We start from the raw sequence: 26,348 nt of genomic DNA, 5'->3' as shown, positions 1-26,348 counted from the left end.
TGCTTTGATTCAGCATGGTCACTTTTGGCAGTAGTGGCCCAGGAACTGAACATGCTGCGTCCCACTGCTACGTGGGCATGCCGAGTCCCTCGCGCTCTCCAGCAACCTTCGGGGAAAGGACTTGCTGGTCCTCTGGACTTTTTGCATTTTAAATGTCAATTACTGCTGTAGCTTTGGGGTACTGTGTACAGAAAGCCTAAGTGACTCTGTCTTGACACCCAGAAGGAAAACCATGGTGTGACTCCTAAGGCTTAGCCACATCTCAGTGTGGGCATTTACTCATTTGTTAATAAAAGAAAGGGGGGAGGGGGAAAAGTATTTGGCAAATACCAATTCTATTTTGAGGTCGCTTTTGATGATTATTTGAAATTTTCTTTTGCTGGAGAGATACTGGTCCTTCTGGGCCCTTCAGAAAGGATCATGTTTGACAGGCTCAGTCTAAAAGGGGGATGTGTTGGCACCTTGTTCAAGGGCCAGCAGGTCGTCCTCAGGCTGGGTGACCCGGGGTGGCCGAAAGATCGTTACCTTCAGGGAATTCTCTCTGACAAGTTACTCTTAAGGCTCGCATTAGCAGTTTTGGGTCCGTGGGTCAGAAATTACAGCTGCCTGTTGGGAAGCCAGGAGGCTGGGCTCCCTCGGGTCCCAGCACTGGCTGGTGCCTGGAGGCCGTAGGGACCTGGCCGAGGAGCTGTCCTTCGCTGTTTGGGTCAGGGTAAGGTTCTTCGCTGGTGTCTGTGAAAATGGGATTATGTGCCAGTCTCAGAATGATGCGAGATGAAACGTTTGTGCAGAACTTGGCAAAACGGGGGCTTGGCCACAAATAACCCCTTCTCCCTGCCCCTGGTCTGGCGTTCTGTGACGAGGTGCGTAGCTGGAGAGGTGCTTGCCCCAGAAAGTGGAAGAGCCGCTAACGCGTCTCCCCTGGAATGTTTTTGTTGAAAATGTTCCAAGGAGCTAATAGTATCTGGGGCGTCCGATATTTTTGGAAGGACAAACTGTTAATTGCTTAGCAATGAGCACAACAGCGCAGTCATGCTCCAGCAAAACAAAGCATCGTACAAAGAAAATTACCAGGTGTTCAAAGTCGCGGGCTCAGAGGAGTAATAAGAGGTTGTGGAGCCTTTTTACTTTTGCTGCAATACAGGTCAGCAATAAACACAGCCCGGCCATTAATTGGCATCTTATTAGTCTCAAACCAGAAGCTAAACTACACCGTCTGACCCCAGCAGTGCCCGTGCCTCAGCTCTTCCCATCCGGAGTGTGCCCACAGGCTGCACGGTTTCTACGTGTCGGTTTGGACCTGCTCAAAAAGAACGGTTTTTAACAAGTGTCATGCCTGGTGTGCAGAGCTGGGCAGAGAGGGAAATACTACAGGAATCTGAAATCCAGCGCCGGTTGCCTTTACACCTGCGAGGGGCTAGAGACAGTTGAGGACAAAGCTTTCCCCAGGAGAGCAGTGATGCAGCGTCTCCCACTGCGGGGAGGGCGGGCATCCATGCCCACTCCCGGGGCTGAGACACCGCACTCGGTGAAACGCTCCTAGAAACAGGGAAACAGAAAAATAGAGTAATAGGGGAGGCAAAGCTGAGGGGGGAGGAAAATTCCTTCTCTTGTAACATAGTTTGCAAAGAGGTCTACCGGGAAGGTCGTATTCTGCAAGAGTGACAAACCAAGTGACCCCGTGTGCTCAGCAGAGTGACGTTTCTATGTGCCAGATCTGCCGTGTACCTCTAATAGGCCACGAATGTGAGCAGCGTGGTTAAAGAAACAGCCAAAAAACGCTGTCTGGAGAGGAACCTGAGATGGGAGTGGGGGAGGTGCTGTATCAAGGGGTTTGCTTTATTTTTAGAGCAAATTGAATAATGTTGAGCTCTATGAGTTTCTTCCATCATGCTCGAGTTTCTCATGGGATTTTTCAGGGATCTTTTTAATGGAAATGTGGGTTTTTTCACAGCTTGGGTGGGTTGTCTTTATTCTTTTTTCAGGATTTTCCGCAGAAGAACGCGGACAAAATTTAAGTAGGGTTTGTTTTTTTTTCCCTTGCAAATGTAGAAGTTATTTTTTTTTCCTTTCAAGAGAATATTTTGCCAAAGCTTGCAAACGATTGTGCAGTGCTACAGCCTCTCTCTGTCAGATCCCAGTCTGGTCCCCAGACTCCCACCCTGGTCCTTCGCAAGCCCTGTGTTCCCTTAGGCTCACCTGGAACATACCCGGGGCAGGTGCCCGCAGCCCTTTGCCGGCTGCCCGGGGCCGGGGCCCGGCTCAGGCCCTGGGGTTGTGCCCGGCAGCGATTCACCCCATCTCAGCAGGGCCAGCGGGAGCCTGCGGGGCTGCTCGGTGTCTTGCCCACTCTGCAAGCTCGGACGGATGGGTTCAGGAGCAGCCGTTGGATGGTTGGCTGGGTCTGCACCCTCCCGGCCACGGTGCAGTCGGCATCGGTGGAGGGGAAAGCCCGCTGTCAGTGGGTCTTTCCCCAGAGAGGGATGGAAGGGATGCTTTCCTACAAGGGTCTATCAGTCTCTGCCACGTTTGCACAGCAAATCCTGTTTGTGTCTTCCTGTTCTCACTGCAGTTGATTACTCTCTGCTTAAATGAATTGCAGAAAGGGTCTCAGTCCGAAGTGAGCATCCTGTGTGTGTCCCTGAGCTGACTTGAATACACAACTTCAACATATGAAGCAGAGAAAGTCACTGGCATTTATTAGCATGAGGTAGTGCTGGGTGGTGAGCTAAATGCTTTGTTTATGTAAGATATACAATAAGAAATGTTTGGTACAGCATGTTCTCCCTGAGGAATCAACACAGCCTCAGCCTCTGCTGACACCCACTCAGCACACTTGTCCCATTCCTCAGGCTGGATTTTGGGCAGGAAAATCATCTTGCCACCCTAAGCCAACTGCCACAACTTGGCTGCCCTTCACAACACATCCCCGTGTCCTGGCTGAAGGGTGAGGAGGTGCCATGGAGCCAGTGAACTGCTCAGGTTTCCCCATGAAAATGAGGACTTCTGGATGCTTTATTTGAGGGGCCCTGGGGGGAACACGGGAAACCTGAAGCGTGGGTCTGGAGGTGGTCTGGCAGCCTTTCCTCCACGCTGGCAGACGTGCGGCTCGCGTCTCCAACCTCCTTCCCTGGGAGGAAAATGACTGCTGTTGTTGGGAAGGGCTGTTCCCTTCTGCAAGGTCATGGGATGTGCGTTCCTCACGTCTGCCTGCTGCGGGATCCAGCGGGTGCAACAGAGAGGGGCTTGTTCCTCTGGCCCGTGGGCTCTGCCGGGAAGGGTTGGTGAGTCTCCTATGGCTTTGTCTTACCAGATACCTGCCTACAGAAGGAGCCCAGGGGCTGCTCTTCTCAACATGGCGTATTCTGTGGTCTGGATACAGTGGTGAGCTGCTTGCCTTGCTGGCGGAGCATCCAGTGAGGTACGTGGCTGAGAGCCGACGCTCCCCCCTGTTTGCTAGGTTTCGTTAGAATCAAAAGGAAAAAAAAAAAACCACCCTGGAGTAAAAATTGAGATTTGCTTATGGAAAACAGCAGGGGTGTGGGGGGGTGTGTGTGTGTTTAAAGGGAAGTAATGCCTAACTCTGTGGGATACCCAGCTGCCAGCAGCAAGCCTGTGTGCACTCACCTTGCCTAAGGAGGTGTTTGCAGACCTTCTCCCACACCCGCAGTTCCACATCAGTAATCACCACTTTGCAGTGTTGGGGTGCCCTCAGCTTTGCTGCCACTGGGAAGCAGGACTGAAGGGGGGGACGAGCCCTGGTTTCAATGGGGGCACATCCTCTGCCGGGGACAGTAAGGATGGGAACCAGGGGAGCTGATGTCTCTTCCATATGGGAAGTCCAGAGGCACCTCCCCACAGCACTCCTGTCCTTGATAACCCATAGGACAGCCACCCACCCATCCATCCACCCACCCATCCATCCATCCCTCCCTCCCTCCCTCCTTCTCAGTGCCCAAGCTGTAATCCTGCCTGCTTCAAATGTCAGCCCTTATGTCTGTCGAAGACCATAGATGGACCTCATTCAGCTTCCAAAACCAGCTTTTTTGGCTTTGCTGCCTGTCTGCCACTGGGAGTGTGTGGGGCAAGAAGCCAGCAGGCGATTGCACAGGCCTCGCTAAAACGTTTCTGGACCTTGGTCTTTGAGTGGAGAGCCCTGGGAGAGGGAGCAAGCCAGCCTCTCTCATCGCTTCTTTCAAATGTTTACTTTCCACTTCCTTTTCAGCTGAGACAGAATCTGAATTTGATTCTGTAGGGTCCAGATGGAATTCTGTTAATCCCCAAAACATTTCACAGGGACAAAGCAGAGTAATGCGGAAGTGGATGAGGGTCACAACATTAATTTCCCTGCTGTGAGATACATCTGAATTTACCCCCTCTCCCCCGCTGACAACCAGTAGCTCTTCAGATTAAGTTTGCAAAGCTCCACGCCATGCCTGTAAGACAAGCAGTTACGGGAAGCCAAGACCCAGTGTGAGTTTTGGCTTGAAGAATTGTAAATTTAAATATTTTATTGTTTTTACAGCAAATAAGAAAATCAACAATACCCAACCCAGTGAACTGCAACGGTGCAAATGTGACTTATCCAACACAGCCACCAGGTCAACATGACAGACAGCTAAAATGAAAGGGAGCACAAGGCTGTCTGTAGAAACTAGACTCACCTTGTGACAAATGTAAGAAGCCTTTCTAGCAGGATGGAAAATGGTATGATCATTAAACCTATTTAGACAGAGATTTATTTGGTATGTAAGACACAATTACTGTGCAGAGAATTAACACAATGAAATGGAAAGATCTCACATTCATATAATACATCCAGAAGGAAGTAGAAGCAGCACATTATTATTGCTGTTTAAGCTTTGGTTGAACAGCGTCTCCTGCATTCCCCAGGGATGCCTCCGCAGTTGTGCTCTGAAGCCATCTGCCCACACATAGAACTGTAACATTGTCTGGGTTGGAAGGGACCTTTCGCATCATTGAGTCCAACCATCAAGCTGACACTGCCACAAGCGCCACTAACCCATGTTCCTGGGCACCACGTCTGCCCGGCTTTTAAATACCTCCAGGGGTGGCGATTCCACCGCTTCCCTGGGCAGCCTGTTCCAATATTTGATAATCCCACAATGCAGTTCATTCATCGCGGAGAAAGTACATGCCTGTAACGGCATTTGCTGCGCTGGAAGCATGGGGCTGAACTCTGAAATAACTTGCCTATGCCCTAAACATGCCCCTTTGTGCTTTGCTGCAAGTTGGTACGTGGGCAGCTGGCACGTGAGCCTTGCGGGGCTGAGCTACAGCCACCCCAACGCACAGCCACCTTCAAAAACCAGCAAAACATCTGCATTGAGCATTAGGACAGCATCCAAACATGCGGCTCTTTCGCAACAACAGGAAAGTGAAAATCATGAATACAGCATGTGCTCAGCACGCAGCTGTGTCAGGGCAGAGTAGGAAAAGTGCAGCAACTACCACTGTCTCTGGAGGAAATGAAGCACTTCATCTCTGGTCTTAAAATCTGTTGCCTCCCAAAATCTTTGACGAGATGATGTTTATGTGGCGTGCAACTGTTCAGGGCCTTGCCTTGCAGGGGAACATGGTAGGTTTTCTTTGCGGATGCTGAGCAGCATTAATTACTCTGTAGTGTTTCACTCACTCTGGTAAGTGCTGTAAGGAGCTTTACACATAATGAAACGCATCTCATGAACCCTCCTGCTGCGAGCATCTTACCCTGCAAACACCTTCGCTGACCACGGAAGGCTTCTTCCAAAGTAAGGACAGGACAATTTGGCTCTTTATACTCATCCCTGCTGTTGTGAACTCCAGGGGTTTAGTGTGTCCTGAATTTTAATCATAAAGTGTTGAATATCCTTGTTTTACTGTATTAACTGTCTCCTTTTAGATGAGGATGGTGTGCAGATTTTGTTCGTCAAAGTGCTCCTGCTTCTTTGGAAGAGGATTCCTCCATGTGCAGTTCAGTACGCAGTAAGTATGTTTGACAAAGGTCTACTTAAGAATGTACTTTCAGACCCAGATGGACTCTGTAATGTAATCAACATGTTTAATAGTAAAAAGGTTTGTTTTTCTTTCAAATCTGTGGTAATAGACTGCTGCAGTTCGGAACATGTGGGCTTTTATTAGGGAAATGATACAACCCAAGGGAGTTGTTTTCAAGCACAAGTCTAGGAAAAAGTACTTTAGAGGATGATATTAAACATGCCATATTAACTGGGGAGAGCCCCGTGGACATCGCTGTCTCTCAGCCTGCAATCTGGCAGTCTCTCATCTGATTTTATTTTGATCTTCCTCTCCTGCAGGAGTGCAAAGAGATCTTTCTTTCATCCACTGGGACACCCAAAAAAGGAATTACCCAGGAGAGTCAGGAATGTTTATTCCTTCACCTCTGAGTCCAGCATGAATCTGAACTACAAGACAACTAGCTGCTTTTCTAGCTACCAGCTACTTTTCTGCTGATATTCGATACTTTGCAGGTAACTCTCTCTAGGAGGAACTGGGAACACAAACAGGTAGTGAAAACAGATGGGAAAGTTCTTAATGTTGGGCTACCCTGTAGCTAATGCAGCTGCAGAAGTACCCAGAGCAGACTTCATGCTGAAGGCACGAGCAGATTTTATCCGTACCCAGTCTGGGTGGAAAATCACGTTGCTGTTGATTGCTAGACAGCACTTGGGTTATGGGTTAAGCAAGACTCTTTTAAGGCATACCATCGGGGAAAAAAAAAATCTGCTGTTCGAAAAAAATGTCAGAGGTTCATGTGGAACAAACAGGGTGGATTCAGCACGAGGGTCTGTTGAAAGCCTCTGAATAATTACTGAGGAATGTTCTCAGGTTTTCCTTGGGTTGCAGAGCCGATGACAGCTCCGAGGACTTGTTCTGGTGCGTTGGGACAGGGAACCGAGCTAGATGCGGTTGGAGACACATGAAGAATTGAGAGGTTGTTTGTGGAGCTCCCTCCTACTGTGGATCCTGCCATAAATCTTTGCTGGGTTCGTGTAGCCACCTGTGCCTGTCCTATAATCTGTGTCATAACATTACTGCAGGTACGCACATTTGACCAGCTGAAAATATAACAGTAAATTCAGTAACATTTAACATCCTCCCCAAACAGCTCATAATAACGTAGCATAATGCTGGCAGTTAACATCTATTGCAGTCACGCAGGGCATTTCCTTTACCCTTGCTCCCTTTGTGTCTCCAAGCTCTTTATTTCATGAGAATACACAGAGAAAATCTGTCTTCAGCTTCATGGGGGTCTTAAACCCTCCCTGTCACTGGTTCAAGAAGAATCATAGAATCACCTAGGTTGGAAGGGACCTTTCAGATCGTCTAGTCAAACCATCGACTGAACTCTGACAAAACCCATCACTAAACCATATCTCCAAGCACTACATCTACCCATCTTTTAAATACCTCCAGGGATGGTGCCTCAACCACTTCCCTGGGCAGCCTGTTCCAATGCTTCATAACCCTTTCAGTGTAAAAATTTTTCCTAATGTCCATCCTAAACCTCCCCTGGTGCAACTTGAGGCCATTTCCTCTTGTCCTATCACCTGTTCCTTGGGAGAAGAGACTGACCCCCATCTCTCTAGACCCTCCTTTCAGGAGGGAGAAAAGTACTCCAAAGAAGCAGTGGAGCAAAGTCAGAGGTACAGCAGGGCGCAGGGAGAGCTATGTGTTCTTCATGCAGGGACCAAAAGAAGTCCCCAACCACCTTCCTCTTCGCGGGGGTCCGTGTGACTGCCCAGAGGTGCAGCCTGGTGTACATCACCTTGTGCTGGCTCTTCATTTAGTGGCTCTGCAGGCTCCAGTCTTCGTTCCCTGCCTGGCACTCTGTAAACAAATTCATCCCTTTTCTACTGATGGAGGAAATCGCTGTTCAGCCACACCATGGCAAAACACGCTTTATTTCCTCATATGATTTCATATAACAGCACATACTGCTCTAAAGGCTGAACGTGCTCGCAGGCATTTGTTTAGCACAAAGCTTATCCTGCAAAAGCACAGTGATTTTGCAATGAAGTGATTGTGCTTTCTGCGGTTGGGAAATACCGAAAGGCAAAATAAGAACCCCTGTCCTGGAGCAACTTTGCCAGAGTGCTCTCTTGCTGTAGGCAAAGCCTCGTTTCCTCATTAGCCTCTTTGAGAAAGCCAAATGCTCCAATTAAACTATTATGTGCTGGACTCTATGTTAGATTTTTTAACATCCATAAAAGTCTCTTAAATGCTCCATGATTCATCACGGTTTTCTGCTTTTGCAGCCCACTTGGCAGCAAGGGGACACAGGAATGCAGGAGCTTTCATCCAAGGGGGAGGTGAGGCGCTGATTGCTTTTTTTGAATCTCACCTGGGAAAACCTAAACAGAGTAGAGAAAAGTGACCATCCTATCTTCACATCCTCTTCCCTTCCGTACACTTGGGCATCTATAAGTTGGACAAAGGGACATTGTTGTGTCTTGGGTTTTTTCTTCCAGGTATAAAATACTACGCGTACCTCCTTGGAGACTGCTGTGCGGATAAAACATTGTTGGAGGCTCAGGCTGCGAGCCAAGTTACAGATACTCAGTTCTGTATTCTGAGTTACAGTGAATGCATTCCAGTTAGGAAACAACAAGCTGGTTTGCCATATTAATCTGAAATCCCTACTAAACAAAGTTCTGTAGATTTGCGAAACGATGTCTTTCACTTTTGGTTAAGTCCTTAGGTGATATAATGCTATATCAGACCTTCTCTGAAAGAAGAAAGAGGCCACCTAGTGCCGGCGTGTAGGCTGCTGCAGAAAACTGTCTGCTTGGATGGTATGAAACCATAACTTCAGAGTAATAATAATAATACTATTTGTGGGTTGGTTTTGTTTTGTTTTTTTTTTTTTTTTTTAAAAGAGAGAGAGTTAGGTATTGAAAATCAAATTTAAAAAGTTCAGCATGTCTATTTTACGGGAGGATCTACTGCTTGTCATAAAAAAGAGTGAGATTTGTCAGTCTTTAAGTTGCTGAAAGTCCAGCGTTGCACTCAGAAGACGACCAGTTCCATTCTGGAACTGGTAACTACGGTAGCTTTGGTATCGATGCTGACACGCTTGTGAAGAGCCCCCAGAACACTGTCAAAGCTGCGTGAGAGGTGGATGGTGCTTGAGCAAATGTTCCCGAAAGGTAACGTGTGGCGCCAGGTCAGCTGCTAGGGCAGTACAGCAAATCCCTGGGGGCTGCCGGACCTCTGCCTTCCTTTATATTCGGGGGGAGAAAAGGTGCTCCAGAGCTTGTTTCATGTCTTGTAAGTCTGAAATGCCTGCTAGCATCACTTCTCTTTCTGCCTTGACTTTTAAGGGAGTTTAAAGCTACTGGTGTGATTGGAGGAGGGTCTAAAATTATGGGGTTTTGACCTAACGTCCCTTTGTCGTCCTCTGGAGATACTTTGCTTTTCAGGCATTGTCTGCACAAGGAAACTGGGCTCCTAGCTGGCTGTGCTTAATCGCACTTGGATGACTAATGCAGGTGACGCGAATAGCTCCCCAAGGCATGTATCAAGCATCTCTGTTAAATATTGGTCTTGCATGCTTTAGGTGTTCAGCCAGGCTTCCAGCGACACCCTTGCTTTCAAAGGGAGTCTACTGTATGGAGAGTTCAGGGTAATCTGGATACACGCAGCCATTCTAGGGAAATGGCCGTATCCATCTGGAATCAGTCTGTCTATATAGCATGCAACAATTCCCCTGAGAGAAGAAAAAAACACCTTTCCATGTCCCTTTCTGAGCCATGGTGTTGTCCAAAAAGATAGCTGAAACAATTAGAGCTCTTAAATTTTAGATTTGTCATATTTTGGTGCTTAGTTTCTCTTGTTAGTCACTGGCAGCTGGAACCTTCTCAGAGTTTAATACTTTCCAAATTAGACCTTAACGTATATTCTCTGAAGCTCCCAGAAATGGAGGTGCCTAAAAGCAATGTCCCTGTGCACTTGTGCCCATCTTATTGTATTCAAGCAGTGTCATGAAAATGCTTCCTCCTTGTGAATGTTCGGTGTGCACATCGGGACGTTATTTTAGCAGTGCCTGCAAGCACAGGGAATGCTACTGTGGGATTTCACCAGTCACTGTATGCTGCCCATATTATGGTCCCTGGTGGCAAGGAGTTCCAGTAAGGTCAGTTTTATTTTTTACATAGCTATAATTAGAGTACAGTTCTGGTGTACAGGAGGTCTCAAAAAAATTCTACATAGAAGTAAAGGGTAAAACAGAAGACAAGGTAAGATTCCATCGAAGATTACACACTGATGAAATCAGCTTTGTTCTGTGTTTGAGGCATTTTGCTGCAGGCATAAATTGTTGTTTTCTAGATTAGACGGGAATAGCAAAAAAAAAAGTTTTTAAACATTGCACAACTTTGGAGGAAAAAAAATTTAAGAGGACTCAATGTGACAAACTCCACAGATACGAAAATTACTTTATACCTAAATGAAATATTTGATACGTTTGGAAAATGCTTGTGGCAGTTCCACCTTTTTACATATTTCAGTGGAAGCTCTAACTCAGGCTGGCACCTAAGTGGGCACTAAATTAACTTCAGAGCAAAGCAGTTTGTTTTCTATTTGCTGGAATCTAAATTAGTCACAGCTTCCTAGGAACAGAAGTCCTCAGTGCCTGGCTTTGATGCCTCCCAGTTGTTTGGCTCGTATCAGGTCTGTCCCAGGTGTGCTGTTAGATGTGGCCTCTGTTCGTAACTGGGACAGTTCACAGGCTGGTGTGAGCTTAGGTTTTTCTCTACACCTGTCTAATACCTGAAATGCCAAGATTTTAAGACAGGAGGGATGTTTATTATTGTCTACTCTTATCTCCTGCACAGGAGCCCAGTGAATTAAATCTTGCTTCAGCCAGGGCTTGTGGTGGAATTTAATCAGTGGTTTTCTAGCTCTTTCAATATATGAATCCTAAAAAAATAGTCCTATGAAAGTGCAAGCCCAGGAGAGTACTAGCAGGCTGTTGTTTTATAATTGTTCTTTGTAGGCCCTCATAAGCAGGCCACTGGTCTGCAGGGATGGTGGACAAGAGGCTGCAAACCACGGAGCTGTGTTTTCCAACAGATTGGAAAACCATGACGCATGTGATTGATTGGATATGATGTTAACGTGCTGAAAACAAGTGTGCATGTGCCAAGGTGTACGCAGGCAAACTCACATGCTCTTAAGTCAAAAAGCTATCATAGGCACTAATGTTGATCCTCTTACGTCTATAGAGTAGTGCCTCCACCCATGAGCCATTGATACCAGTGTTATTTGCAAACCAGTTAGATTGATCATGCAGAAGGAAAACACTCAATGCATGGAGGTCATCAAAAGCTCGCAGAAAATATTTCAGGTGAATACAGCATTCCTTGCTGGTGGTGATCTACCCGGTAGGAAATTTTGGTGGCGGTTCATTAACTTTGTTTGAAGGCAGCAGCAGACTGTACCTCCACGTCCCCTTCCAAAGCACAGTCCAGGAATAGTGCATTAGTGCAATTAGTGTCTGCAAATGGTGTGTTTGATGGTGTGCTCGTTGCAACGAGCAATCCCTCCTCTGGGGAACTTCTGGGCTGCAACTAAATAGTGGAGCCTTCTTTTCAGTACATGCAGTCAAAAGCAGCAAATTTCTGTTGAAAGGTACACCTTTCTGTTGTACCTTTCACAAAACCTGTTCCTTCTTCTGTTTGAAGCAAAATGATTGCTTGAGTAGATAGATACCACCTGGTAGATGTATCAGCAGCTCTGCTTCCTTCCAGGCTGATAACTTCTGCCTGCAGAGTCCTCCTGTGTTTTCTGTCTTGTGCAATTGAGGAAATGTTCATAAACCCTTAAGATAGAAGAACTGAAGGAATGCTCCAGAGCTTTTCTGCTAAGCTTCAAAATTCCCTGGTAGTACTAATGTCTTAACTTTCCAAACCTGAAGAAATAATACAGATAAAAATTGCCCACAGACTGAACACACACCAACAAAAATGTCATGTTTCAGCCAAGAGGGAACATTCTTCTGTAAGCTTCTTTTTAACAAGATACTACCAGATTTTTTGCCATTTCCAACAAAAAACTCAAGCTAATATTGAGAAATCTGATGCTGCCCATTAGTCTTGTTCACTGTAATAACTCCTGATGAAAGAGAGAAGAACCTAAAGCTTCCCTTTGCTTTCCCTTTTCCCTCTGCATCTGTGCAAGCCTACCGAAGCCAGCTTTCCAAAGCTGTCAGGTCAACGTTTCAGAGCAGAACAGTCCTTGCCCTGAGTAAGGCTGGAATTAGTCATCCTTCTTAGTAATGATCTCGTAAATTCTGCTTTTCTTTTTTTAAGCTTACCTTTTCTATTTTGCAAATCTCTGGCCATCTCTACCCATGCATCTTCCTACCGCGCTCACAGCTCTTACAGAGCTTTAGCACTGCATTCCTCAGAGCTGAAGTTAGACTTTGAGTCTGATTTTACTTGTCTTTTGTCTCCTGTGCCATGGTTACTTTCTTTCTCCTGACCTTCCTTGGTTTCACTAGAACAAGTTAAGCTTTATTTTGGGTTTTTTTGTTTGTTTGTTTGTTTGTTTGTTTTTAGTCTGATAGAAAACATGTTTTGCTGCATGATTTTATTTTTTAACACAGTGAGCTGCATGTGGTCAGACCCAAGAGTCGGTTGTTTACATTAAGTTTCTTCCAAATTTGTTAATGTTGTCCTCTTCCTTCCCTCAAACCCCATTACACAAACGACCAGAGTAGCACTGAGATGCTCCTGACATAAGTAGCTGTTACAGAACTTAAGACAAGGAGTCCGGCCTCGTACTCCGTTAGATAAACAAGCACATCACCTCCTTTGGCTGTCGGAGATTGCTGCTTCATTTACAAGGTGGGAAGCTATGGCTTCTTTCTTTCCTTCAGCTGCTTTCTTCATTTCAGCTTCAGAAACTGAAGCTTCTTGCTGTTGGGAATGCTTCGTAATGCCAGTAAAGCCAGTAAGTCACCTTTTAGAAGAAAGTGTACGGGTGGGCTGTCAAGGCACCTTCAACCTCCAGCATCAAAGCCACTTTCTCCCTCTTCCAACATGTACAAAAAGGGCTTCCTCAGGGAGAGGATCCACTCCAAAAGACTTGCAATGGGAATTTTCTTATTTTTTAGCAAATACCTTTCTTTAAACTACCGCACTGAGATAAATCCAAGAAAAACCCCAAATCAATCATCCAGTAATTACGCCTGCATCTACATTTCTCCCAGGCTCTGTATTGGAGAAGATCCCAGAGGATCTTGCTTTAGTTCTGCCTCATTGTCTTTCTGTGTTATTTTTTTTATCACTGCCTCATGTAGGAACTCTAGTGGTGTTTGTCCAAGATTTTTGATCTAACAGCTTTCTAAGGGTCAGCTCTTTTGTGTTTTGTTTTGTGTTTTTTTTCATTCTATACTTCTTGTGTTAGTCATAAAAAGCAATTATTTCTGTAGGTGTAACTCCGTGAATGTTCCTCTGGGTCCCTGCACAGACTGCACAGAAAAACTACCCCCAAAATTATGCCATGAAAAACCGGTGGTGTACTTCCTGCAGAACTAGTCAAGTATTGCTTCAGTGTAATCCTCTAAACTTTTCTGCTGCAGGCCTTAATCCTCTAAGCAGGTATTTCTCTAATTCTCAGTGATGTGCTTTGGGACACCATCCAACACAGGCAGTGACAGTGCTTCCTTTTCGTTCTCCCACCAGGCGGCAGATCAGAGGTTCTGCTCTCACTTGTGTTTTTGATGGGAGGGAAACCCTTGCTGGCAGCACCTGGGGGAAAAGAAAAAAAAAAAAAAAAAAGGTTGCTGTTTTATTTACCTTTGGATGGGGGGAGGGAGAGGGACTGGTCAGTGTTTGTTTTTGATCTGGCAGCCAATGGGTTCCTGGTTTTGTTCCAATTTCTTGGAAGCTTTGTCTCATACAATCACAAAACTCTCCCTATTGAGCAACAGTTTTGTTCCACCTCCGGAGCACAACTACCTGGGGAAGGTCCAGCTGGAGCACAGAGCAACCACAGGGCAAGAGACCGCAAATCTGACATCTGCCTGGGGCTGCTGGGCGGTGAGGTCTGTTGGGGGCCGTTTGGAGGGCTGGCGCCTTGCGGTCCCTGCCTGGCCGCCGCGCCATGCTCAGCTGGGAGATCTCCAACGCCAGTTAAGCAGAGCTGTGCTCGCCAGCCCCGGTGCTGGGAAAGCGGAGCCCGTTCTGATCAGGGTGGGGGTGAGGCCTACACCAGCCCCAGATGAGTGGAAACTTCTTCCCAACTATGGCTATGTGCGAGTCGAAGGGCCCCGTGCGTCTGAGGGGAGAAACCTTTAAGGGAAGGACTTTGCTGCGTGGGAGGAAAGTTGTCTGGGTTCTTCTCACCGCTGCGTGGCAGTGGGGAGGTCGCTGTGCCGTGGCACTCTCGGTGCACACCCCAAAATATACCACAGGCACAAGACCCAACCCCAGACGCAGCCCGTGTGGGTGGGCTCCAGCCTGGTGGAGGCCGGCTGTGGGGTCTGAACTCTCCCGAAGAGCAGGGGCAGAGGGGGGTCCTGAGAGGGGGTGAATATGGTGGGGTAGTGGCCTGGGAAGGAGGAGGAAGTCTCCGTCTCACCTTTACTTTCTGCTTCAGAAGAAACACCTTTATCTTGAGGGGAAGTCCTCCTCCCCTTCCTCCACCCTTTCAGTGAGGTCACTGTAGATGAGGAATGTGTACATGAGTTTTGGGAGAGAGAAAAACACCCCTCTCCCACACCCAAATATAGCCCTCAGAGCCTCCACTGTCCCAAGACTTAATAGCATGTCACCTGCTGGCATCATGATAATTTAATGAAAGATTAAACAGTATCTTCTGTTGCTAGTACTCCTCCCCAGTCTAGTCTGGGTCTGCTGTCAGCTTCTGAGAGGCTGCCAGAAGTTCAGCTTTGTCGTCTTGAAGGGCTGCAGAGTCCATGGACTTGATATTTTTACTGGCAGTGCGATCCTGGAGCAGGGCATCAGGGAGGAATCTGGCAGCTGGTCACGCTTTGCTTTCAGATGGTGTTCTGCAAACCTGTGCCAGCATCCCGCAGCTGATCGGGGGTCTGCCCCCAGACTGGGCCTGAAATCACAAATTCCAGGTCAGGTTGGCTGGTGGGTGAGGGCAGGAGGGAGGTGAAGGAGATGTAGCTTTCGGTGGTACGATGCCTTGGTCCTCACTGCAGGCAGGTTCTGGAAGGGACACAGCAAGGGCTCTGGGCTCTGCCGATGTTGAGGCACCTCAGCTATCAGGACTGCATTTCACAACTATACATACAGCTTTTTGGAACAACCACACATAATCTTTAATACTGCACTAGTCCTACCAATAAATCAAACCGCTGCAAGGTCTCAAGTTGTGCTCCGCACTACAAAATGCTACGCAAGGATAATCTGAGGTTAGATACGTAGCTTAGTAGTTATCCCAGTTTTATAAAGGAGGAAACAGAAAGTTGAAATTGCCCTCCCGAGCCGTGGGTCTGCATTCCAGGCATAGCCCAGCCTCCCACAGCCTCCCTGACAGCTGCGGCTGAGAAAAGAGATGGAAACTGGTCAGCAGGATGGACACTCGTAGTTTCGAGTTCCCTGTCCTGTCTGGCAATCCATGTGGCCTCTGCTTTAAAATTTGTAAGAATGCACTATAAACCATAAGAAAGTGAAACGATGCCAGTAATTCCATTTATCTATCTCACCTGCTTTTACAATGCAACAAAAAAAGGAAAATTTGTTTGTCTAGAAATTCTGAGAATTCTTTGGGATCATTATGAAAAGCTTGAACTTTTTTAGTTTCCTAAAATACAACTTTTCTGATAGGTTTTACTTCTGAAAGATCAAAACAACCTGATTAACTTTTGGAGAATTGTTCCGCCGTGGGTAAATTTCCAGCCAGTTCTACCAGCAATTGCTAGAATGAGACTGGTGGGCTTTTTCCATCATTCGCAAGACTCTGAGGCAAATAATCTTAACAGGAATGCAGAATTAGGGGCACCTTTTAATGGCAAGTGCCACAGCTTTCCATAGCAATGCAGTAGATTCAAACATAAAATTATGAAGGAAGTAGAATATCTAGTTTGGAGGATTTAGTTTGGCAACAGCCAGTTATTTTTAGAGCAGTTTCTGAATTCACCCTTGAAACTACCATGGGCATGGCATTACTGAGAGCCGTCCGTGCCCCTTACGGGGAGGGCAGTGGTTGGTTTCTCTGCAGCACTTGTCCTCTGGGAGTGCCCTGGACCCAGTCGCACACCTGCAGGGTCTGGTACTCGCCGTGGGAAGGCTCAGACTGTCTTTTCCTGGAGGTGATGAAATCCCGATCTCGCAGTGCCAGTTCTGTTTGCAGTCTTATGGTGTGTGCTTTTGTTTGCCCTTCCCCAGCCTTTAAGTCATTTCCATTAAATCAGGTTGGGTTATTACTACAATGGGGCTTTCCAGTTCTCAAGAGAATGAACGCTTCTGACCTGACAGTTATTTCTAATCTTTTCCCCATTTCTTTCCTGGAAAACTTCACCTTGCTCTCTCCCCGACTTTGGCATTCATTCAGTGACCTTTTAAGTATTTCCTTGCCAAAAGCTGAACCAAATTCTCCTTGCCGGGTCAGTAACAATTTCTTCGGTCAATGCAGTGCTTTGAACAGTCAGTAGTGATTCTCCATTTGATTTTAAGCTGCTTTCTGCCCACGACGGTGTACATGCCTTCATACAATGTTCTTGATCAAATATGATTCCCTACCAGATTTCTAGTCTAATCAACATATTCTACAGAAGGATGCGGTATTTTACCTAAGACAGACTGAATCTCAGCCCCGTGCTCTGGGCTGCAGCTCAGAGCTCTGGTTCTGAATTTGTCCAGTGCCTCCGCTTCTGAACTTGACCTCGGTCCCTAGTTGTTGTTCAGGTAAACTGGCCTTCCTGTAGCGTTTCAGCCCTTCAGAGAATGAGGGAGCTTATAGTCTTTCCTCTGTGTGCAGTCCCAAGAACATCTTTTGAATCCAAAACTTAACTTTCTTCATAGTCCTGACAGCCATCCTAATGAATCTGGACTTTTATTGGAGTGCTTTCAAAATGAAAAGGGAGAATTGTCCATAAGTGATCATAAATTCTGTACTCAGTAAACTTTGGAACACTGATAGATTTTTATTTTTTTTTTAACGCGTTATTTAACTGAGAAAACTACACAGATAGATAGCCTTTCAGAAGTTGTTCAAAGTACGGAAATGCTGCTGTATTAATAATGAGTACAAAACGTCTTCACGGCGTACTCACAAATCATCATGCCCTCTTCAGATAAAGAGCAAGTACTCAGTGGCAAAGTACGCCCCGCTCTGAGAGCTGAAGTACGGGCAGATGTCGCTGTAATCAGCAACCACAAGTTCTATTTGCATGTAAGACCTAGACAGAAGCATGGACATTGCATCACAGAAAAGAAGGGTGTTTTATTAGTGTTTTGCACAATATATGAGAGTTTTCACAGGTTGTAAATCATTGTTTGAACAAATTGTTCATTGTGTAACGTGAATGCCCAGTCCCATTTCCTACTTTAGCTCCCTGGACCTTCAGCAAAAGTGAAATATGATTTTAAAGTTTTACTAAATCTTAAGAATTTTCATCTGTCTTACAAATAATATGACTTGCAAATAGTACAAAGTAGTACCTTTGCGTTAGAACAAGATATTAAAATTGAAGGTACTATGAGCAGTTGGAGCCTTTGCCCATTAAGTTGATGGTGCTGATGGATTCCGGGTCCAGAGTGAGTTGGACCTGGCTAATGGAGCTGACCTCCGTGTACCTCATGATGTGGTCAGGGTCTTCTACCTCAGAGGTTCCTTTCTGGTGGCATTGCTATCAGAGAGCCCGTACCTTGAGAATCCTATGGAATAAAACTTGGGAGGGTTATAATTAACAATGAACTTAATGACTAACTAAGCTTGACGACAACGAAAGCTTCCTGGTTAAGAACGCTGTAGCCGCTTATCCAAGACATTTCTTTTTGTTTATACATTCTGCTTTCAACAGTGTTTGTGTGGCTGTAATCTCATATGGTTTTTATGGTACTTCAAACAAACTATTTTTGATTGTATTGCATTGATATCACCGTTTAAGTTCATGTAATGCTTTCCCTCCTCTATGTACATACAGTACGAACAAAAATCAATGTCAGAAGCAGAAATGGAACTAAAAGAGCAAACAATTAAACTCCCATAACTGATGTTGCTACATTTAGTAAGACGGGATCGAGACGCGTACCTACCTTGACCTGAATGCCACAGTGGTGGTGATGAAAGACAGGACGAGACTGGGTGCCGCTCCCACACGAGCTGACGCGGAACGCTGCCAGATGGTCCTACAGCCTCTGTGTTTCTGCGGTGAATCTGCTCCCGCTGTCCATATTCCCTTAGCAGCACAAACACAAAGGTATTTTTCTTCCTTACGAGATTGCCCTTTGTTTCTGCAGCCGCAGTGTCACTGCAGAGGTGTCACAGAATGCAGGAATCGGTGTGCATTCTATATGCATCAGCGTTTTCTGAAAAATAGGCAATAAGCAGCCCCAAACATTTATGTGCTTTCAAAGTCCTTATAGCCTTAGATGATAATTGGGCTGCAGTTCTTGTGAGGGCAAGCTTTCTTCTGAGAAGTTCAGGATAACTTTTTTTTTTTTTGAGCGAAAAGTATCTCTTATTGGCTAGTTTAAGAACCCAGCAGGAGCTGGGAGTAAGGCATTCAGCAGTTGTACAATACCTTCTGTTTTTAAAGTGCTTTACAGCACTAAGTAGCTCCTTCCCCCGGATTTTATGCCCCTCTCCCAATTGAACCACCACTCTGACTGAATGTCTGCTCTGTCTCAGATCAGTTTTCCTATGTGAGTCTGTTTCTCAGCATCTGTGTGCCTTTAATCAGCATGCCCAGCAAGTTCCTGGGCACCTGGACCATCCCTCGGTACAGCTGGCACATGGGCTGAGTCTCTTTGACCACCATTGTCGCACCATTCAAATAGCAATCGAGTGAAATGGTGAAGTCCTACCCATAGTTCTTTATAGCTGGAGGTCCCTAAATATTAGCCTTCTTAATAACCTGTGTGAATTGGTGGCAAATACACGGGCAGGGAACAGCATATGTGAAGACCAGGACGGGGAGGCTTTCTGAGGGAGGGATGTCACAGGGAGGGAGCTAGTGCAGGAGAAGGTCCTGCGTGTGCTTCTCCCCAGGTATTGCACGTTTGCTGCATTTGAAAGCGTTGTAAATGAGCCTTGTGTTGCCCCAGCAAGGGAAGCGTGGCTTGGATCTCTTGTCTCAGTGTGTGTATCTGGTACCTGACATTGTTCTGATTTGGATACTTTAGAAGATGATCATTCATACTTCAGAGGTTCTTGATCCTCAGTTAGTCATGACCTCGCGGTCCCTTTTCCTTCCAGTGACCCTCGCCGCAGCCGTGTGCTCTGTCTGATGTGAACGGCATTTCGCCATGTGCTCACACACTCTGCTTGTCACCATGATATGGTTGGGTTTTTTAGGTCAGTGTTGCAGTCTCCTGGTTTCAGCTGGGACAGAGTGAATTTTCTTCCTAGTGGTTGTTTTGTTCCAGATGTGGTATGAAATGAATGTCAATAGTACATATTGTGTTAGCTTTTGCCAGGCAATGTTTATAGTTTTCAAGGACTTTTTTTTGAGCTTCCCATAGAAGCTGAGAAGAAGCCTAGACAAAACGATGGAAGGGCCAGTGGAATATTCCATACCATAGACCTCATGGTCAGTATAGAAATGGGGGTAGCTGGGGGGTGGTTACTCGCAATCACTGCTTGGGACGGTGCCAATTCACTGGCTGGTGAGAGTGACCTGTGTCTTTATTATTGTTTTTGTTATTTTTCTTTTCTGATATTGTTCTATTAAACTGTCTTTACCTCAACCCATGAGGTTTTTCTCCCTACCCTTCTTGGGGGAGAGGAGGGTGAGCATAGTCCTTGCTGCCGGCTGGGGTTAAACCACAACATGTAGGCACTGCAGAAACACATGCATGGGAAGTTTTTATCTATGCAAATAAGGGGATCTGGAGGGAAAGGGATGACTGCTTCGTGGCCAAGATAACAGAGCGTTTTGTGCCAGATATTAAATTTCCTCTACCAGGTGCCAACTTCTCAGCAGGCTTGGGCAAAGCTGCTGTCAGAGGCCAGCCCCTGGGCACCCACTGCCCAGGTGTCCGAGTCCAGGTGGACTGTAGATGAGAAACGGTAGCTTCAGTGGTGTCTGTATTCCGAAGTGTGTGATTCCTGGAGGCACTGCTGAGGCAGAAGAATAACGAAGAGGTGATTGGGTACAATCAGCACAGTTTTACCAAGGGCAAATCGTGCCTGACAAACCTGGTGGCCTTCTGTGAGAAGGTCACAATGTCAATAGACAAGAGGAGAGCAACTGACGTCATTTACCTGGACCTGAGCAAAGCCTTTGACACTGTCCCTCACGACATCCTGGTCTCCAATCTGATAAAACATGGGTTTGATGGACTGACAATTTGGTGGATAAAGAACTGTCTTGATGGCCACACTCAAAGAGCGGCTGTCAATGGGTCCATGTCCAAGTGTAGGCCAGTGACAAGTGGAGTCCCTCAAGGATCAGTACTGGGACTGGTCTTGTTTAACATCTTCGTCAGCGACATGGACAGTGGCATAGAGTGCACCCTCAGCAAGTTTGCTGACGACACCAAGCTGCGTGGGGCAGCTGACAGGCTGGAGGGAAGAGATGCCATCCAGAGGGACCATGACAGGCTTGAGAGGTGGGCCCATGCAAACCTCGTGAAGTTCAACAAGACCAAATGCAAGGTCCTCCATCTGGGTCAGGGCAATCCCAAGCACCAATATAGGCTGGGCAGCGACTGGCTTGAGAGCAGCCCTGAAGAAAAGCAGTTGGGGGTGCTGGTGGATGAGAGGCTCAACATGAGCCCTGATAGTGTGCACTAGCAGCCCAGAAAGCCAATCGTATCCTGGTCTGCACCAGGAGAAGCGTGGCCAGCAGGTTGAGGGAGGTGATTCTCCCCCTCCACTCTCGTGAGACCCAACCTGGAATCCTGTGTCCAATTCTGGAGCCCCTACTACAAGAAAGATATGGACATGCTGGAACGTGTCCAGAGAAGGGCCACAAGGATGATCAGAGGGCTGGAGCACCTCTCCTATGAGGACAGACTGAGAGAGTTGGGGTTGTTCAGTCTGGAGAAAAGGCGGCTCCGAGGAGACCTTAGAGTGGCCTACCAGTATCTTAAGGGGGCCTACAAGAAAGCTGGGGAGGGACTTTTTAGGATGTCGGGCAATGGTAGGACTAGAGGGAATGGATTAAAACTAGAGATGGGACGATTCAGACTGGACATTAGGAAGAAGTTCTTCACCATGAGGCTGCTGAGACACTGGCCCAGGTTGCCCAGAGAGGTGGTGGAAGCCCCATCCTTGGAAGTTTTTAAGGCCAGGCTGGACGGGGCTCTGAGCAACCTGATCTAGTGGGAGGTGTCCCTGCCCATGGCAGGGGCGTTGGAACTAGATGATCTTTAAGGTCCCTTCCAACCCTAAAAACTCTATGATTCTATGATTCTACGATTCCAAGATCTTTCGTGTTCAGTATGATTTCAGTATTTTTCAGTACACAGCCTTTCTCTAGCAGCAGTAGTTCCTAATCATGGAATCATAGAATTGCCCAGGTTGGAAGGGACCTTTCAGATCATCCCGTCCAACCATCAACGTAACACTGATGAAAACCATCACTAAACCATATCTCTAAGCACTATGTCTACCCATCTTTTAAATACCTCCAGGGATGGTGACTCAACCACTTCCCTGGGCAGCCTGTTCAGCTAATATTGTAGGCCAGTTACTTACAAAAAAACCAGATTTCAATTGTGGTAAATCTTAGGGCCAGATCAGGCCATAGCAAGGGCAGTAAGAGAAGGAGAGACCAAAACGAAAGCGAAAAATGGTTGAACCCTGCTGCTGGCCCTTAGGGAAGAACATTGCAGGTCTCTGAGCCAATGCTGGGTGGGAAGAGGAGGCTGCTGGAGGCAGCACAAGGAGAAATTTCTTTGCAGCTGTAGGACAAAATTCTTTGTGTTAATCAATACAGGAGCTTCTTCTTATCTGAAGAGAAGGAAGTTGCAAGAAAGACAGACCCGAGCAGTAGGTGAAGTCCCACCTTACTTAAGTCCACTGAATATCCTGCTCTCTGGGCGTGTGGTTCCAATAAACACACATGATTTTCTAGGCTGGTGGAAAGTTAGTGAGTTTGAGACTTCTATATCTTGAATCTTCATAAAATACCAGTCAGATCCTGTTTGAAAAAAAAGAAAATGCTGTTTCTCACAGATCTTTCAGCATGTTCTTGTTGACTCTGGAGGCATTTTACTTTAGGCAGTTGAGAGTTATTAAAATAATATATTGGAGTTTGGAAGAAAGAGCTGTAGAAAGATAACCAAGCTGTTAAAGATGCTCATAATGTTGTTAAAATTCTATTTATAGTGTGGGATTGTCTGCTTAGATTCTCCTGAGCAGAATCCAGACTGAAAAATGACTGATTTTGAGTCTTGCTTTCAGACTTGGAGTGCTGGTGTGAGCTTCCAGTTACACAAACAAAGTTGAATCTAATTCTCAGCATTGTAATCTCCATTTGGCCCAAATTGAGGCATGATCATTTTGCCCATTTTTGAAGAAAAATGCGGCAAACAGTGAGTCCTCTAGAGAGGACTAGAAGCAAGTTTGTACTGAAGTGCTAAATACACACAGAATGAGCTGTGAGAGACGTATGCGCTTTCACCTCGGTACTACAACTACAGCCTGGCCCTGGCGAGGTTATGCCTCTGAGTGGGATGAAATAATGGCCTTCTGCAGTAATTGCGGTTGTTGTGACACTGTTCTTCACCTGCAGAGTGCCTTCGTTGCAGAAAGATGTCCCATTAAAAACAGGAGAGTGCCTTTGAACAAAGGGCTGTAATGATTTTATGATTTGGAAAGTGGCGTTAATAAAAAATAACTGAAACTGAGCACCAAAAAGATCTGTTGGACATTAAAACATACGATTATATGGAAAGCCAGCCAAAAAAAAAAAAAAGTCAGATCAAGCAAGACACAGACTAACTACACTAGCTCAATACTTTTGGAGTGGTAGAAGTATTAATGAATATGACAGATGAAGCTATAACTTAAGACATGCTACAAATTAGAAGCGGGTGCTCATACCAGCTTGCCACAGGATATTACCAGACAAAAACAGAGTTCAAGTCTCATAAAGGCAAGCTTGGTGTTGTAGATTTTTTAACTCCTTCATCATCAGAAGAAACCATGAAATTATTTAACATCGGAAGCGACCAATAAACAAGAATAGTTAATATGGGCTTTCTCAGAGAGCATCCAAGATAGCCAAGGACGCTTTCTGGTGGGAAACATCACCTCAAAATTCAGTGGAGAATTTCTCTGTTTTTCACACAGGAGACCAGAAAACTGTTTTCACCGCCAGTTGAACTAGCACTGACATTGCTTTTGATTTCTTTTGTCTGTTGGCTTGAATGAGGATTTTCAGCTTTTTTTTTTTTCTGTGAATTTTAATTCAAAGCTAAAGTTTTTCAGTGGTTTTTTTTTTTTGGTTGGTTGGTTTGTTTTTTTTGTTTGGGTTTTTTTGTTTGTTTGTTTTTTTTTAAACAAATATCCAATATTTTTGCCTTAGGAAAAGAGACTTGGCAATTCTTCACCTGTGAAAGATCACCAACAGCACAAAGTGGTACAACCCGGTAGAGTACAGCCCTCCTCGGAGCCTCTGTCACCCAGAGCTTCAGCAGGGGCTTAAACTGAGTGACACCAGGGGGTGGGGGGGGGCACGAGCTGCCCCTTGTGCCAAGGGTGAGGACAGAGCCAACCCTCCCGCATCCCACTTGTGCTTTTACTGGAAGGGAGATGTGTGATAGAAACATGCGGTTAGCCATACAGCGCGTTCCTCCTGGCTGAGCTTGAGCCTTTCCTCTGGCTGCGGTGTCAGACTCGGTCTTGTTTTCGGCTTTTTGTTTGGAAGGCTGGGCCAGCGCAGCCCCGTGCCTGTGTTTGACCAGGCTCTGCTGGCCGGACCACCAGGCCTTTGCCGTATGGGGATGTTACCTACTTTCTTGAACTTTTCACTGGTTGGCCTTTACTCTGTGACTGCTGCAGGTGGAACTAGGCACTAATCCATTTATGCCGCCTTCCTGCTTGCAAATCTATGGGAGGAGAGGGTTTGATAAGGGCTTTTGAGTAAATTCCGTTTGGGTAAAACAGAGAAGGGGAGGTTATCGTGGGTTATCTTTGTGTCTAAACTCCAGACACTGCTATGTAAATAAATTACCTTCCTCTCAATGCCAGGCCAAGTAACTTTAAGGAAAGTTTAAAAAATAAACCTCACACCTTTGAAACAAATTGTCCAGAAAACAAAACCAGAGTCAAACAATTGATAGTATCTGGGAGGTGCCTCTTTACACAGCTCCATGACAGGTACTAAAGCCTCCTACATTTCCCCCTGCCATGGCTTCGCAGCATGATAGGTGGTTCTGGGAGTCTGTGAGCAGGGAAAAGCGGAGTGGGGACACAGCAGAAGGTGTGCTGCCTGCATTTAACGCCTTCCTATGGGGGAGGTCTGTCCTCTTACACGGGTTGGTGAGCACGAACAAATAGAGACTGTGGCACAACAAAACTGGTATTTCTAAGTAGGCATCCCCGGTCCTCAGTCCCTTCATTTTCTGAGTGTTTTAACTGTTGAGAACTGCAGTGTGTGCGGAGGCGACAGCCATAGTGGAAGGCAGGAGGCTGTACCGCGTTTCAGAGGAGAGGCATGGCCGAGCGAGGACAGGGAGTGCATTTGGGATGCTGGATGCCACCATTCTCCTGCTGTCTCCTCCCGCCTGACAGCTGGGAGCTGTGTTAAGGCCTGATGTGCACAAGTCGAACGACAGCTTTGGAGGATCACAATCATTGATACTGTCTCCTCAAAACAGGACAACTGTCCAGCACACCACTAGACAAGTCCATCGTGCCTTGGATGAGCAATTGGCTGACGGGTCTGGCTCAAAGGGTTATAGTAAATGGGGTGACATCAGGCTGGTGGCAAGTCGCCAGTGGGCTTCCCCAGGGCTCAATTTTAGGGCCAGTGCTCTTTAATGTTTTTATAAATGATCTGAACGCAGGAAGCAAATGTACATTAAGCTTGCTGACGATACTAAACTAGGAGGAACCGTGGACTCCTTCAAGGGTAGAGAGGCCTCACAGAGATATCTGGATAGACTACAGAGCTGGGCAGTTACCAACCACGTGAAATGTAACAAGAGCAGAAGCCAGATTCTCCACCTGGGACATTATACATAAAAATTGGGGGATGAGAGGCTGGAGAGCAGCCCCTCAGAAAGAGATCTGGATTTTGGGTTGATGGCAAGTTGGGCTGGAGTCAACGGTGTGCCCTGGCAGCCAAAGGGGCCAGCCTTGTCCTGGGGTGCATCTAGCACAGCATCGCTAGCTGGTTGAGGGGGTGATTGTCCAACTCTGCACTGGTGCGGCCCCACCTCGAGCACTGCGTGCAGGTTTGGGTGCATCACTATAAGAAGGACATCAAACTATTGGAGCGTGTCCAGAGGAAGGTGACCAAGATGGTGAAAGGCCTCGAGGGCAAGACTTACAATGAGCAGCTGAGGTCACTTGGTTTGTTCAGCCTGGGGAAGAGAAGGCTGAGGGGTGCCCTCATGGCAGCCTGCACCTTCCTGGAGGCAGGCAGCGGAGGGGAGGTGCTGTCTCTGGTGACCAGTGACAGGACACGAGGGAATGGAATGTTCACAGAGAGGGTGGTTGGTCCCTGGACCAGTCTCCCCAGGGAAGTGGTCACAGCACCAAGCGTGACAGAGTTCGAAGCGTGTTCTGGACGATGCTCTAGTCATAGGGCTTAGTGTTGAGTAGTCCTGTGAGGAGGAGGGAGTTTGACTTGATGGTCCTTATGTGTCCCTTCCAACTTGAGATATTCCATGATTCTATGATTGATTTAGCTCAGCATGAACTTGCAGGTGAGGAGGCTTTTAAGTTTTCCTGTCTTCAGGGCTTGCAGAACAATCATTTGGAAAAACAAGGAAAAGATCTTAGCCTTCCAGTTTGCAACCTAAAAGATTTGGGTTAGCTTGGCAGGAGGTTACGGCAATCTTTAAAGCAATTAAAAAAGCTTCATAGGGTCCATTCAGTAGGTTCTGTGAAAATATATATAATGGAATGTAACCTAAACTAGGCTCTGGCAGCTTCCATGGGGACCTACTGTGTCCCATTTGGGAAACAAAATGAATTTTATGTAGCCTTTTGGAATCCAGTTCTCCACC

At 46.5% G+C, this 26,348-nt stretch overlaps 1 protein-coding gene across 4 annotated transcripts in view; it reads left to right on the top strand.

The window, feature by feature from the left end:
- SLC6A14 (solute carrier family 6 member 14) overlaps window positions 1-26,348 on the top strand; it is a 60,904-nt gene that overhangs the window by 155 nt on the left and 34,401 nt on the right. Inside the window, exons 2-5 of one of the 4 annotated variants that reach the window (XM_054213854.1) lie at window positions 3,314-3,421; window positions 4,526-4,676; window positions 5,903-5,985; window positions 6,318-6,491. The gene's annotated coding sequence lies outside the window, so the exon portion shown is untranslated. The other 3 variants (XM_054213855.1, XM_054213857.1, XM_054213856.1) reach the window with 3 other exon arrangements.

The sequence above is a fragment of the Rissa tridactyla genome, chromosome 9, assembly GCF_028500815.1.
Source record: "Rissa tridactyla isolate bRisTri1 chromosome 9, bRisTri1.patW.cur.20221130, whole genome shotgun sequence".
Taxonomy (NCBI): Eukaryota; Metazoa; Chordata; class Aves; order Charadriiformes; family Laridae; genus Rissa; species Rissa tridactyla.
Note: the sequence above shows the minus strand (reverse complement) of the source record. Positions and strands in the feature narration are given on the sequence as shown.